Source organism: Chinchilla lanigera, unplaced genomic scaffold (assembly GCF_000276665.1).
Source record: "Chinchilla lanigera isolate Chin_1 unplaced genomic scaffold, ChiLan1.0 scaffold00008, whole genome shotgun sequence".
Lineage (NCBI taxonomy): Eukaryota > Metazoa > Chordata > Mammalia > Rodentia > Chinchillidae > Chinchilla > Chinchilla lanigera.
This window is the reverse complement of record NW_004955409.1, coordinates 11,347,348-11,363,727: the sequence shown is the minus strand read 5'-3', so window position 1 is coordinate 11,363,727 and position 16,380 is coordinate 11,347,348. Positions and strand designations below refer to the sequence as shown.

Below are 16,380 nucleotides of genomic sequence, written 5' to 3'. Positions count from 1 at the left end.
AATACATAAAGGGAAAAAAATACCATTTGAAAGAGTTGTCATAAATATCATGAGAAATATTTCTTCCTAAATATCCCATAAAACAAACATCCCCACCATCACCACCTCTAAGAAAAGCATCCCTCACTACTTTTAAAGTGTCAGAGACACATGGGGACTTGGGAGTGCCGCACTCCCAGAGCATAAAGGTCCATAGCACATACACATGTGTGACTGGAGCCTAGGACTTGGATCGGTCCAGATGTTCAGGGAGAATAATACTCTCTTCCAGCTGGCTCGCTGTACCTACCAAAATTATGTTAGGTACTTTATATACTTTTTGGATTGTCTGAAGTAGCTCAACAGCCGGATTCCGAGTGTTTCCTTAGGGGCTTAATATTACTCCGTGGTGCGGGGAGGAGTGGGGAAGTGAAGAGAAGAAGAGAAAGACGTTCTTTCTTTGTGGTGACTATATTCGAGTTGTCTGAGAGATAATCAGGCTTTCCCCCTGTGGTCAGTAGGTCACCCGTACCTTTTCACTTTCAGAGGCAACAAGCAAAGGGCTCTGCAGAAGACCAGTTGTATTTATGAGCCCCAGGTCCCTCATTTACAAACTGAAGTGATTGAGCTAAATAGTCTACTGGAGATTTCTTCCAGGTCTACCCTTCCACGGCTTTGATACTCCTCCCTGGGAACTCTGTTCGCACACCACCAGAATTGGCTTGACTTGCTGTGTGGAGGTCATCCAAACCTGATTTCCCCTCAGCTTGGTCTGTGGATTCCACTTTTAAATTGGCCTGGGAACTTCTCCTCTAAAATTTACAACTGGATGAAATAAATCCATCAAGGACAGCTAATTAGCACAAATCTAGCTGCCAGCAGTAACTTACGAAGGAAGTTCTGTAAGGATAAAGGGAAATGACCCTCCTCAGACCACAAAAAAGTTCCACTGATTTGGCATATGATCCGGGCTGGAGATTGGGCGCCAGGATGAAGGGTAGAGGGGGATGACCAAGTCCTTTTCTCTGGGAAAGGTATGATTCCCAAGTAGAAATGATGAAAAGCCGTCTGTGTCTCTCTCTTTAAAACAAAGTCAGGCCACACCAGTTGTTCATTTGCCTGCATCCCAAAGGCCAGGACTTTGGGAGCCAGCAGCACACAGCCATCATTTCTCAGCTTCCCAGGGTGTCACGCTTCCTGGAAGGACCTGCCTGCTCCACCAGCCTTTCTCGGCATGATTTCTCTGGCTCACCGAGCTGTGGCACTCCTGCCATAGCAGGACCTGGCAAGACAGGGTGATGCACAGACCCGGGCCACTGCTGCTGCCCAGGGCTCCCACAGAGCCCGAGTGACTGCAGTGCCATGAGCCAAGCTCCCCGAGCCACATTGCAAACATACTGTTGGTGGCAAGCTGGCACTGGCCTTAGCAGTCTGGGCAGTGTACCCACCCTTGTCTTCGAGTGCTGACACTCCCAGAGACAGTTCTCAAGTAGGAAATAGTAAATTCATGGGGAAGTAGCATCCAGGCCAGCTGCCTTGCCAGAGTTTGCTGATAGAATCAACTTTGTTTGCTGCAATGGGGCTTTCACAGCACCGCATTCCAGAGCTGAAGTATAATTACTTTAAACACAGAGTGGCATTTAACCACGCCACTGTTTATGTGCCCAAATCACTACTCAGAGGAAACTGCAGCCTTTTAAGCCTTAACTTTTTGATGTTACCTCGACACTGCATGTGACTGTGGCAGGGAAAACAAGCCTAGTTCTTTGTGCTCCAGGTGATGACTCCGAGGCTGTGTGTGTTGAGTTGGACTCTGTAGCCTACCCGCAAGGAGGCTGTCCTGATGACCCCTGGTCCAGCCCTGCACAGGGGCACATCTTCTGCCTTGCTGTCCTGCCCGCCTTTCTCTACTAAAGAAGAATCGACACAGGGTGACCCATCAGGGCCAAGTTATTGCCAGATAAATGTCCCTAGTTCCACGAGCACATCAGATGCAGGTTTCACCCAAAGGCCAGGCACCCAGACAACCTTTTCAAGTAGACTTGAATGTCTTGCTTCTCCACCCCACAAGTTGTTCAGGAAGATGGGTGGGTCGATGGATTAGATGGCATTAGTTACAGATTCTTAGATCTCTAAATGAAAGAAGCCATGCACGCCAATGACTGATGTTTCAGAATGTTCTGTTTATTTCTTGCAGTGCTGAGGATCAAACCCATAGCCTCACTCCTGCTAGCCAAGCACCCAACCACTACACCCCCAATCCCAGTTTAAATTTATACAGTACCAAAACAATGCCTTTTAAGAAGATAGAAAAACATACAACACAGCTGTAAGTAAGTCAGTGTGATTCCCACACTTTACAGCTAGGAAACAGAGATTCACCTGGGCACGGCTAAAGCAGGAAAGCCAGGGAAAGTGTTAAAGTTAGAAATGAACGTTTCCCATCTATGCTGAGCCTGGGTGGTCACAGAGGGGACCCACATAAATAAGGTGACCATATTATTGATTATACAAAGCAAAACTATTTTTGGAATAAAAAAGGAATTATTAAAATGTCACCAAGACTAACACACACAACCAGGGCTGTTCTGGCAAATCAGGACATACCCATGCCGTTTTCCTGCAGCCTTCACCAGTGGCACCACATCTGGGTAAAATGAGAAGCCAACCAAGTGTCAGCTTCGGATCCCTCACTTGTGTGGGGCCCTGGGAGAGCTGGGAGTGACTGGGACTTGTGGGCTACTGTAGGTGCAGAATAATCACAATCAGGAAGTGCTCCTACACACATATTTCTGGTAACTCATCTAAAGAGGTCCTGAGTAAAGTCCCAAATCTCCAAGCCTTCAGTACGCTGTTGTCACTTTTTTCTTGTTCTAAATAGTTATTCATTCTCGTACTTAGTGTTACATATTTTAAATCCTTTTTCTTAAAGAGCATCCCCTACTCAGTCCCTCTCTGCCACCCAAATTCTGTAAATTTCAGGCTCTACACCTTGCAGAAAGGTACCTGCTTAGGTCGGATGATCTGGAGAGAGAAAGAGGAATCAATCAACCCCACAGGTGCAAATCAGATGATTCCTAATTTTGCTACATTCATACCAATGAAATTTGGGTAAAGTCACTCCTAAAAGCCACTCCAGAGGAGGAAAACTTCTGCCAGTTAGAGCTGGACTGGTCACAGTTGAAGGAAAAAGAATAGCAGTAGTCCTGACCCCTAGTCCTTGGTTACAGGAAGAATATGAAAGAAAATGGTTCATTGCAATATGTGTGAACTTTAAGTCCTTGTAGAGCTACCTCGTACCTTAGAGCTTCACTCTGAGGCAGTCCCTGACCAAACTCACACGTACAGTACAAGCTCAACTCAGGTTCCAGAGACTTTATTCTTATTCACAACACCCTAAAGATTCAGTACCCTAAGGAGTCCTTCCATCAAATTCTTTCTCTGCACTGACTCATTTTTGTGGTGTTGTACTTTATAGCTATAAGAGCCTCAGATGACTTGAATGTACAATGAAATTAAGCAATACCTGCTTCTTGAAAAAGGGGCCAAATTTTAAAATTAACTGATCTCCACACACATAGTAAAGCTGCACCTCAGGTGATGGAATGTGGGAAAGGACTAGGTAGTTGATAAAGCAAAGCAAAACAAAGCAAAACTGACCTTGGTGGAACTCCTGGACACATTTGAAGGAATGAAATGAGATTCTCACTCAGCAGAATCTCTGCCTCAGTGAGTTACACATTTTGAACCAGTCTGGCCTCACATTCCCTGACTGCCAATCAAGGATTTAACCTTTAAAATGGGCCCCTGAGGTCCATAGGCCCAAATACCCGACTAGGCAAGATTGTGAGGACTAGATTCCCAGTTGGTCTCTCTGAAGGCTGTTGTTCTGCAAATCACTTAGCCTGCTTCTATCTCTGTCACCTTTCACATTTTGCAAAGGTCACATGCATTTTTGTTCATGCTTCTCTGCCTCTGAACATGCTGTCTTTCAGCTAGAAAGCCTCACTGCATCTTCCAACCTGGACGGCTTCTATTTATCCTTCAGTTTTCCCAGATACCACAATTTCCAGAAAGACTTTCTGACCACTGTTGTACCTCCGTTACCATTAACATCTCACCCCTGATCGTATCACACCACGGGCTGTGTGATGGAATTTTATGGACTTATGTCTTTTACTAGATGGTGCAGGGCTGAGTGTAAAGACTGTTTGCTGTAGTTACAGGAGACATTCAAGAAGTGTTGGATAAAGGGACAAGTGGATGAATGCCAGACTACAAGTGGCACTTTTAAGGAAAGAACTGTTGTTTGGTGGCTCTAGAAATGTAGAGTCAAAGAATTTCCAATGGACCTGATTCTGCTATTTCCCAATTTTAAAACTACAGCTTTTACTGAGAATACTATATGGGTAAAGGTTGGCACAAAGGAAAATTTCAAAGAGCTGGGAAAATCTGAGTGATATATTAAAGGGTAAATTGAAATCTTTTATTTCTAAATTTTCTCCCTCTTTCATTGCTGGTTTCTAATATTGCTCCTAAAATTGAGAAGGATCTATGTGTGTGTGTGTGTGTGTGTGTGTGTGTGTGTGAGAGAGAGAGAGAGAGAGAGAGAGAGAGAGAGAGAGAGAGAGAGAGAGATCCTACTGTGGAATACATACGTCTACCCTTTGCTCTGTCTTATAAAACAGCTTCTGGAAGGCTCTGCTTAGCCAATGGACCAGAGCATCTTCCAAAGCTGCTTCAGAGCAGCCTCAGAAGCCCAGAGGGATGCTTTGCACTTGCCCTTATAAACTGCAGGGCTAAAACAGCTAAACATCAGCATCAAATCTTTTATGCTCCACAAGTTAGCAAAATGAATTTTTGAAGCCCAAATTGGAGCTGAGGGAGACTGGGAAAAAAAATCTCTCTGGAAGGCAAACCTGCCTTCTTAAAACTCACTGAAATAATGGGTTATCCCATGGTTGCACAAATTAAAACTGTGTAATCAAACACGGTGGAAATTTTTCAAACTGTCCAGGAAGCGGAAAAATTATAATGATGATAAAAAGTTACATAGTATTGCTTGAAAATGATAAAGCCAGGTATACTAGAAGATAGCTCCTGTTATACTAAAAGAGGCAACATTATGATAACTTTAAAACAGCATCATTCACCGCCTACTCTGGATCCAGCATAGTATGAGCTGGGAGGGAGACCAGTGGGCAGTTGGAGCGAAACTTCATGTACACAGGCAATGTTTTTGAACACTTGATATCTTACTTCCAGAAATCCACATAGTGAGAATGAAACAAATTTGTTTCTTCTCAGTTTTTTATTAGTATATGTTTGGGCTGTATAGTAAATATACTCATGGAGGGAGAATTGGTGCATACACATATCACAACTTGATCCTGTTTACTCCTCCCTCCCTCCCATCTCCCCAATACCAGAGCCCATTCCCATCCTTTCAGAGAACCAATTTAGGGGTGGCAATAGAGATGGGGATGCCATATATTTTTTTTTCTCTTAGAAACTAATTCAGAAAAGGCTTAATAATATCTGCTGTTACACTTGCAGAGAGTAAATGAAACTGGAACGGAAAACAGAACCCAGAATTCTAATATTTCCACCCAGTAGTTGTCCCATAACCCTGCTGGGATTCCCCTCATCTTTATCTTTATGTTTTAATGGTGGCAAAAAAGAACAGACATATTTCCATCCATAGCAGGAACTCTTCCTTAGAATCTGGCTGAATTGTGACGCTTTTACACAGTGTCACAATGATCTGCTATACTGTATTTAAAAATTGCTATAACCTGCAAATCTTTTAGCACCCAAGCAAAAACTCCACCACTCCAACCAGATGGTCCTTGTTCTTTGATACAACATGATTGTTATGGTTTAGATCTTAAATGTTCCTAAAACTCTAGTGTGCTTAGAGATGGGGCCTGATCAGAGGAGGCAAGTCATGGAAAGTGACCTGGAAAGGTGTATTCTTGTTCCCAGCTCCTCCTACCCTCTGCTTGCCAGCTACCATTGGGTGAGCACTTTTCTTCTGCCATGCCCTTCCAACATGCCAGATTACCATGGACTGAACCCACTGAAAACTGCAAGCCAAATAAACCTCTCCTCCTTTAAGTTGTGGGTGTTGGGTATTTTTTGCCAGGGTGGGAAACTAATATAATGTTCATACCTTCTTTGAGATCTTCTGGAATACTCTTCCCTTTTTTCACTGCTGATCCAAACTCACCTTCTATCAGGTCCTTCAGGGGTCACAGCATGGAGGAAGCTTAGCTCATTTTCTTCACCTCAAGTTAACTCTGCCCTTCTCTAAATTCTCCTAGCACTTACTGTCTGAATCATTGTTTTTCTAACTTAATTCCATTCTCCGTTTCTCTCTACTGCATTATAAGATCTTGAAGAACAAGGTCTGTGTCTTATTTTTTGGAGTTGTCATATCCTAAGTTCATGCTCAGCATTAAATAGGCAAGATAAATATTTATTCAAGCAGCCAAAAAAACCATCCAGTCCTTGGTGGTACTCCAAGATCTGATGGGAGCAAGATAGCACAATGGAAAAAAAGCACATGGATTTCAAGTTGGACAGAATTTTTTAACCTCTCTCACCTCAATTTTTGTTGTTGTTTTGTTCTTTATTTCTTATAAATAAGAATAAGAATGCCTACCTTGACAACCTATCAGGATTAGAAATAATTAATGGGAAATCACAACTACTAACCCTCCTATATAGAGTCTCAATAAATATTGATTATTGTTATGTACCAAGATCTGAAAAATAATTATATTTTGTAGTAGTTTGCCAAACAGATTAGAGTGTTTTAAGATATTTCTTATTGAGGGAAAATAAAAATTACCAAATAAGATTATTTGAACTCATGATCAGAGAACAGTAACGGGAAGATGGGAAAGGTTGCATAATTGCCTGTGCAGCTTTCCCCAGTCTCATCAGGACCAGGATGTGGACTTTCTGCACAGCGAGTTGAATATCAACTACAGCTTTTGCAATGGGAGGTTTCGAGGCATATCCCTCTGCACATCACTCATTCTGCTCTCAGCATTTGTCATTCTTCCCTACTACTCTTGCTGATGCCACATTAGGCAGACAGTTCTAAAATGAACCAAATGACTCTCTTAAAGGAATTTGGCATTTAACAATTTACTCTGAGTCAGACGACTGGTTTTAGTTGCTTAAAATATATTCATGTATGCACCATATGATAATATTCTTGATCTATACGCCCTCCTGTCTTTTCCTCAATGGGACTAATGCCAAAATCTTTCAATGAAATGGAAACTGAACAAAACCGCTGCTAATGGTCTCTAATCACCCAGTGATCTAAACACAAATGGTCTTTTTATTTTCAGCTACTCCAGTGATTTTCAGCAAAGGAAGAATCTGAAATGTCCTGGCTGTCTGGAGAATCTATAGCTAGAACACAGGTGAGTGCCCTAAAAAAAGAAGGATGATCTGCTCAAGAGAATCTTATAACCAGGAGAGTGATTTGTGAAGCGCTGCAGAGAAGGCCCACATAGCTTAAGGACAGAAATCTGCAAAGAATAGCCTTATTACCTACTCTTCACTAAGACTCCTGTTCCCTTGTCCTCACGTGGCTTCCTCATTTGTAAAAATAAGAATGGCCATTTCTGCAAGTCATTTATTATTATAAACTCTACATAACATGTATAGTGTAGTGATTAAGGATACTGGTTTTAGTGCCAGAAAGAATTGGACTTCAGTCCTGGTTGTGCTACTTATTAACTGTCATTTTGATCAAAGAACCTCTTTTTGTCTTTGCTCATCAAAAAATAGGGATAATTATTGTACCTACCTAACAGGATCTTTGTGAAGATTAAATAAGATTACCTGGAACATCACAACTGCTTGGTAGTATTAGCTATAATTTGGAAGTACTATCATCTTCTCACAGGGAAAAAAAAAATTCAAATTTCAATTTATTCAAACTGGCAGATAAACTGGTGAGGGTATTTTCAATTTTAAGTAGGTTTTAAGTAAGCTGTCACTTTTAAATGAGCATGGTATGCCAAATGATCTGCTATTTAGTTGACTTACACAAACTGGTTATTTTTTACATGCTTTTACAATTGCATTCTTCAGTATTATGTCATATTTATCTGCATGACATATCTCCTCTCTCTTTCTGTCTGTCTGTCTGTCTCTGTCTCTCTATCTGTCTCTCTATCTGTCTCTCTATCTGTCTCTCTGTCTCTTCTTCTCTCTCATCTTACTCTGAAATACTGGGATTGGACAACATTCAAAGGAAGCATTATTAAATTATCAAGTCTTAAACTAGCCAGACCTCCATCTCTTTAGAATTCACAGCCACATTTTTGTTCTTCCATAATGTAAATTGTGAATGAATAACCTCAGCTTCTTGGGTAGTATTTGGAAATAAGACCTAGAAATACATTTTCTAAATGCTTGACAATAATGACTGAAAGATAGATAAAGTCTTCCTTGGCTCCACATACGGTGTACAGAGACTAAAGCAGAAGAAGGATTAGCTGGACAGGATGCCCTGGGGTGCAAGCGCCTGAAGTGGAGAAACACAGCCCAGAAGAGTCAGAAATCAAGACATCAGAAGTAGAAAAAATAAAGGCAGGGCACAGAGAGGCTGCTGGGCCAGGACAGGAAGTGGCAGATGGGCATTTTGGGTGCTGGTTCCCAAAAAAGCAGGCCATGTGGGCGCCAGGCCATTTCCATTGCTAATGCTGGAGAGCAGAAGTAGCTACAGGCTGCTCACCACGCCCGCTTGCCCTCTCTCTTCTGGCTCCGCCATCACCCCACTCGCTTCTCGACGTCCTCCACTCACTGCTCCTGCCTCACCAATTAAAAAGCTAGAGCACTGGAGCTACCTGCCTCCAGGGTCACTCAACAGCGACTCTTTGAGTGGAAAGACAGATGTGTACGTGCGCACTTCCAGGAATACAGCCGAATTATGATAAGCCTCACTATCTCTGAATGCTACTTTTGATAAGGAGAAAATCAGGCCATGAGTTACATAAGACTAAACTATTTTTAACAATGAGGTTTGATTGACATGTTTTAAATATAATGACTTTTTGGTAAATTTTTAAATTGTGTGATCATCACCACAGTCTAGTTTGAGAACGTTTCCAGCAACACTGAATTAACTCTCATTCCTGTTTTCCAGCCAATCCTCTCTCCTGTTTCCCAGCCCCAGGAAACCACTAATATACTTTCCATTTCTATGGATTTTCCATTTAATGGAATCCCACAATATATCTTTTGTATTTTCTTTCACTTAGCATAATGTTTTTGAAATTCATTCATGCTGGAGCATGTATAAGTAGCTTGCTCCTTTTTAATAGGTGAATAGTATTCCATGTCTGTGCACCAATGGATGAACAATTAAACTGTTTCCAGTTGCTATTATGAACAACACTGCTATTATACACATTCACATGTATTCCTAGGCGTGGGTATGTGTTTTCATTTCTCTTAGGTAATTTCTAAGAGCAAAATTTCTGGGCGATATCATAAGTTTAATTTTTAAAAGAAACTGCCAAATGTTTTTCAAAATGAAAAACTATTTTACACTCCCACCAACCACATATAAGTGTTTTAATTGCTCAGTGTCCCTGCCTACACTTCTTATTGTCTGTTTTTTAGCTATACCCATTCTGTGCAATCGTAAGCATTCTGTGCAATCGTAAGCATTCTATGGTGACAAAACCCCACATATCAGTTTGAAACTGGGTGTTTGATGTTCATACAAGCAGAAGAGGTTGCTTAGTTGCTATTTATTGTTACGGTTAAATGAACAGAATAACAACAACAACAACAACAAAAAAATGACAAAACCTAGCACCAGACATGGATAGGTGTGGGAGGGTGATGCTGACAATCTTCTTCCAGCCAAATGGCTGGCTGCAGCTCTTCCTTTGGTCAATCAAATTGAGCCTAATGCTTTAAGGATAAACCTCTCATAGCCCTGGATTTTGTTTAAGGCTGTTTGTTTTTTATTTTCTTCCCAAAACCATGAGATTGGGTGAGAAGTTATATATCCAGAGCAAACAGTAAAGCAAAGAACTCAAAGTTTATTAACTGTCTATCATCTGGGTACGAAATGAGGATTTTTATATTTCTTGTCCTGTGAAACTTATGATTCCTATGATAGTTTTTTAAAAAATTATCTTCTTCACAAGTGAGGAAGCACAGACACAGAGAGGTTAGGGAAATTGCAAAAAGTCACACAGATAGCAAGTAAAGCTGAGATTCAAGTCCACATCATCCAGTTCCAAGTTGAGTTTTACTTTACCATGCTGAGAATAAACAAATGAAGGAGAAAAAGTTTAAAGATCAGGGAAATTTCAATGGAAAGTAAATGTAAATGTCAGCTAATAAGGAATTATAACAAGAAATTTTATAGTTGTCAAGTGCACAGCCAATGGTTAGTTTGTGGTAGAGGGCTTTCACTCACGTTGCCATACGTAGGTGCAAAATTCAAATCCCGGGGACTCAGAGACAAATTGGTGACTTCAGAAAAATGTGGAGGAGTGGGATCTCTGTTTATTGAGAAGGCAGTTTTATTTTCTCCTAACGAAAAATGACTGTTCATTCTGAGTACTTACATGGTTACAGAGAAGATCCACAGACATTTTTACCACCTAAGGTGAGAAAATGAGAAGTTCCGGAATTAAACTGGTACTTTTTTTGAGTAACAGTTCTGCTTCCCTCGGGAAAAAGGAATCTTTTCTGATGTCATTGCCACCCACCACCACCTGGCAGCTCTGCGTGGTGGCTCCAGAGCAGCATGGAGAAAGAGTGGAGCCTTTAGAAGAAGTTGTAGTGCACTTGGAGAAGTCTCTTCAGCAAGCACACTCACAGATTTCATAGCAGGCGTCGCCTTAGCCTATCTTTAGAACACTGGATTTATGTATCACTCATCCCATTTTTTCATAAATGTTTATGTGTTCATGATGGAAGGGAAAGTGATTCTTTATCATCTGTGTGTCTAGTTTCATCGGCTCCCCTATTCTTTCTAGAATCAAGTCAGGGGCTGTTGTTGCTTAGGTTGGTGATCAGAGGGACAGAAGATGAGAGTGTGACTGATAGGCTGTGAAGTTAATGTTTCCCTTTACAACAACCAACACAAACTCTGGTAATTGGGGATTACAATGTATTCGGATCTTTAACAATTAAGTCTTCAAATTTTAGGGCTTTAAATTAAATCCTGACTCTGGCAGCACTAGTTAGTTGGCTCACGCATCTCAGTACTTAATGGCTCTTACCTCCTAATGGGAATAAAACTCCCAGTTAACACTGCAGGATCTGAGAGTGAAAGGGAAAACTAGCAAAAGTGACTGCAGGATATTTTGCCAAAGCAAATTCTTATTGGTGTACATAATACAAGCAATAATAATGTAATATAGATCAATGGACTTCACAAAGGATATTCCAAAAGATACTCATAGGTGACCTGTATGGGGTGGAAGACCCTAACTCCATAATCAAGTCACTTTGGAAACAGTAAATTTGTTTGTTGAACATGAAAGAGTCTTTACTACTACTATTAAATGTGTTTTACGAGCCTCTGTTATGGTTTATATATGGATGTCACCTCAAAGCTTTCTAGGCTCAGAAGCAGGGCTTATAGAACATGACTGGGTTAAAGGGACATATCTGGCTTGCTGTTGGGAGCTGGAGCCTGGTCTGAAGAGGTGTGTCACCGAGGATATGGACTGGAACGGTTTATCTCTCTCTCCACCTCCTTCTTCCTATCCCTGTTTCCTGCCCACCATACCGTGAGCAGCTTTCTTCTGCCATGCCCCTACCATGCCTTTCCCTTGCCTTGGAGCCTAGAATATGAGGGAATAAATATAAGCCAAAATAGACTTCTTCCTTAAATTATGCGCACTGGGCATTTTGTCCCAGCAGAGAGGGAAGTAACAGGGACAACCTCCAAAGCTGAGATGTTGCATGGAGTTCTGTGAGCTGTGAGCTGCTTGAAAAGAAAAACTCAGTTTCAGAAACATTTTGTAAAAAATTTTGGAAAAGACATAGAAGACGTACAGGAGTATAATTTCTTGTCTGTCTAAAGTCCTCACATCCCGGTAGCCCCTTCTGTCTCATCTCCATCCTGTCTTTCTAAGAGCTGCAAGGAGCACCCATGCTGGTTAACCAAAGAGCATGGGCTGTTCTGAAAGACGACCCTGTCTTTACCTGAGCTGCCTGTGATAGCCTAGAGGACGGGCTGACTGAGGTACTTGTTAATGATGACTTGAAGCAAAAGGGGAAGTCTTCAGTAAAAAACAAAACTTACTTACGTGATCATTAAAAGAAAATATAACTTGTTTGGACCTGAATTTCATCAAAACAATTGTAGAAAAACATTTTAAGTATACGGCAAGTTTGAATTTTAAGGAATTATTGTTCACTTTTGTTAAGTTTAATAATGGTATCAAGTTATACAAAAATTTTAAGAGGTATGCACTCAAGCATTTAGTGTGTAAGATATGTTGCTTAGAATTTGCTTTTAAATACCTCAAAAACATGAAGCAAATAAGGCAAATGTTAATAACTTTTCAATTAAAATAATATATATAAGAGTTTTAATATTTTCTACGGGTTTTAATTTTTTCATAATGAAGAAAGTTTTTAGATGCAGATTTATCAGCCCCATATCTACCAAATCAAACTTGCTAGAGACTGGGTTCAAAACTTCTATTGCTATTTCTGTCTGTCCCTCCCTCCCTCTGCCCTTCCTTCCCTCTCTCTCTCTCTCCCTCTCATCACCAAGACTTTTCTGGTTGGGAAAGCTGCGATCTTGCCTGCCTCTATCCCACTGGAGTCTACATACCTTATTCAGTCATCACAACCTGGTACTTGGTTGTCAAGAGCCCTTAAAGCAGTGATACAGGCATGTGAGATATTTGGAATATAACAAAAAGCTCATTTATCAACCAGATGTGCAGGTTGAGGCTGCAGATGCTAGCTCAAAGAACAGCCATCTCATTAAAGTAAGTTTAACATGGCGTTTTATTATTGATTAGTTCTGATGTTTGCTGTTAGTAATACAAACACAGCTGCACATCCTTGAATTAAAAATGAGAAAGTGAATAATCATTTGCCATAATTAGAAGGTAGTCATAAAATTAAATAGAAAGCAATGATGTTTTACAAATAAAACATTTTAAGGCAAGCAATACAAATAACTATAATCAATTTCTAACATGTACCAAGATATAAGTTCCTTGGAGAGAATGAAACTACTCAGGATTCGCATAATATAGTTATGTGTTAAATTTCACATACTAAATGACTACCTCCCTTTCAAGGTGACATTTTTATTTTTTTAATTTTATTTTATTTTAAAGTATCTTTTAAGTGGATACACTGATAGACATCAAAATTCGGTAGTACAGAATCCATGCCATTAATCCATATCATGTGTACTTTCAAAACTCCCTATTGTCCTACTTTTAAATGTTATAGCAGGTTTACAGAACATACATCTGAGCCCTGCCTGCAGCTCTCATGGTCTGCATAAAGTGGAACACCTGAAGGATCAGCCATGACCTAAGCTATAACAGCCATTAAATATACATTTGCAAGGTCTTTTGGTTTTTCTGTATTGAAATGAATATATTACTACATTGCATACATGACACTTTCATACACTAAAATAATATGTAACTATTTTTTAAAATGCTTGTCTGTTAACACTTAAAATCACATGGCATACCATGAATAGTGCTCTTACTACACTTTGGGAGACTTCAAACTAATTTAAGCACAGCAAGAATAAATATATCCGATTCTTTGTTAATAAGGAAGAAAGGGAAAATAATTATTCCTCAAGGGAAAGAACTATGTTGTAATTATGTCTGCATGACCTATACCTAGCACAGTGTCTAAAGCATATTAGGCATGCAATGCATAGCTGTTTGAATAAATGAATGAATGCTTATCATATCTTGGAATTATCTCTATCCCCTATTCCCAAAACCAATTATTTGTCAAGGTAAAGCCTTTAATCAAAGCTCTTAGGTCATGAAAATTAAATTGCAGGGCTTGGCCCCTTTTGTAAGAAATGTAAAACTCATGAAATTCAAATACACTGGGGAAATCTAAACATGTATTCATTTCCCAATGTCTTCTTAAAAAGGCAAAAACAAAGCAGGTAAATTGACAAAAATACATGGACATTAGCTTTTGATATTTTTAAAAAACTAGAAAAGAAAACGGGAAGCTGTCTCTCATAAACCTGGAAGCACCTTAGTATAACTGAACAGATGCGCTCAGAAAGAACAGGATTATATCTATCCTCGTCTGCCACTAGCCAGCTACATATAATCCAGTAAACTGACTGGATTTCTCTGAGCCTCAGCTTTTTATCTATAAAATGAAAATTATCAGCAGAATTATAAACACTTAAATATGTAGATTAAAATATCTGTATGTTTCCTTCCAGCTGTAAAATACAGAGTATGTTTTCCAATTTTCCTATTCCCAGAGCTTACTAACTAGTGCTTGGCATTAAACTCCTACTTTTCTAGCAGTGAGAGCAGGTGGATTCTGACATGGCCCTGATCTTGGGCCCAGTGTCACTCGGAGTGACATGAGCCTCGGTACTGGCAAATCTAGCTTCTTGGCATATCAGTAGAAGTTCTTGGTTGTCCAATTTTTCAAAAATTATGTTTAGAAAAAAAATATAAATGCTCGCATCTCCTTTAGTGTTTTATATGCATTTTACCATGAGGCAGCATAGCTTTTAAGAACATATTCTAGGCAGTCAGATTGTTTGGGTTTTAATCTGGTTTTAAAACCCAAGACAAGGAATTTCTTTTTGCCTCAAGTACTTCTTTTTAAAAAGTGATTATTAATTTTTTTACAAAAAAAAAAAATCTCCCTACTTCAGAAAGATTTGTTGGGCCGCACAAGAATTAAATGTAAAAATAATTCCAGGACACTTGAGGAAATCATGCATGAAAGCAACTATACCTGACCTCTTGCATATATTCTTCATCTAGAAAGATATTCCTATCTTCCTGCTAAAAACATAATAAAAGCCATTCCTTTGGGGTGACTTGTGTTGAAAATAGCTCAGGAGGTCCTTGTCTTGGTTAGCATCCTCCTGTGAGCTAGATAATGCCCATGATTTAAAAACTAGAAAATGCAGTTTACTTTATATGAGGTCCAATGTGAGGATAAAATCTAGAGGAAAAAGACCAGAATGTGGGCTGCGACTCCCGAAGTCCTCTCAGTGCTACAGCATAAAACATTCATTTCCTGTGGGTCACGGAGTCACTCTTTATTATGTCCCTGCTCGCGCAGTTTGAGAGTGATGGTCTGCAGGGATGGTAGAGGCGTCTTCTCACACAGCTGGGAAAGAAAAGTCAGACAGAGCAGCTGTACAAGAAAAACAAAAGATCAGATTCATTTGGAACCATCTCTTACATTCAGAGACATCTTAATAGTAATTATACTTCATAATTAAAAATTAATTTGCATTTTTATGAAGGTAATCAGCCAGAAATTCTATTTGTATATATCTCCTATTTAAAGGAAAAATTAAAACATTTTAAATAAAATTACATTGAAATTTGGCTTTACTCTGCAATTAACTGATACATTCCATTTAACATATATCAAAATACGTGTATGATCAAAGTACAGTGAATGTTAAATTTTGTAAAAGTAGTGTAGTAAAAGACACATTGCCATTAATCACTCTTAAAAAGCTCCTCCTTGCTTCAGACATGGTTATCCTATCATTCTTGCCACTTTCTGAAGTAGTTCTGGAAGTTCTTTCTCATGAATGTCTCTAGTTGTACTGTTGTGGCTGCCTTGATATCCTGAATTGATTCAAAATGTTTACCTGTTCGTGGTCATTTTGACTTTAGGGGAGAGCCAGAAATCTCATGGTGCAGATCCAGTGAATAAGCCAGATGAGGACACACAGTAGTATTCTTATGAGCCTTTCTTTTTATTCGGTGGCATCCAACAGCAATGTTCACTGTGTTTTTGATCATACAATGTAAAGACACTTTCTTAGGGGAACTATTCTGAGGGGGATTCGTGGCAATGTGTCTTTTACTGAAATAATTTTTTAACTAACCACTTACCAGTCCAATTATTTAAATACAGGATGACCAAAAATTGTGTATTTTTATTAATTTTTATAACAGGAAATATAAAAATGACAATTTTCTCAAATTTATTCAACACAAAAATCTACTGGTTGAAATAACACCTGCCTCATCATCCTTCAGTATATAAACAAACACACTGCTCAAGAAACACTCGGGGTAAACTGTTGAGTGATTAAACATTCACTGTATGCTTTGATCATATCTCATGAATGAAGAATATTAAAAGATGTCATATGTAATTCCTTTATTTTAGGGAATATATATG

General features: G+C 39.6%; 1 protein-coding gene across 4 annotated transcripts in view; it reads left to right on the top strand.

Moving 5' to 3' along the window:
- Positions 1-16,380, top strand: part of Frmd6 (FERM domain containing 6) — a 158,437-nt gene that overhangs the window by 57,165 nt on the left and 84,892 nt on the right. For all 4 annotated transcript variants that reach the window (XM_013510329.1, XM_005376790.2, XM_005376791.2 and 1 more), the window contains exon 3: positions 7,344-7,418. The gene's annotated coding sequence lies outside the window, so the exon portion shown is untranslated. The remainder of the gene's footprint in view (positions 1-7,343; positions 7,419-16,380) is intronic.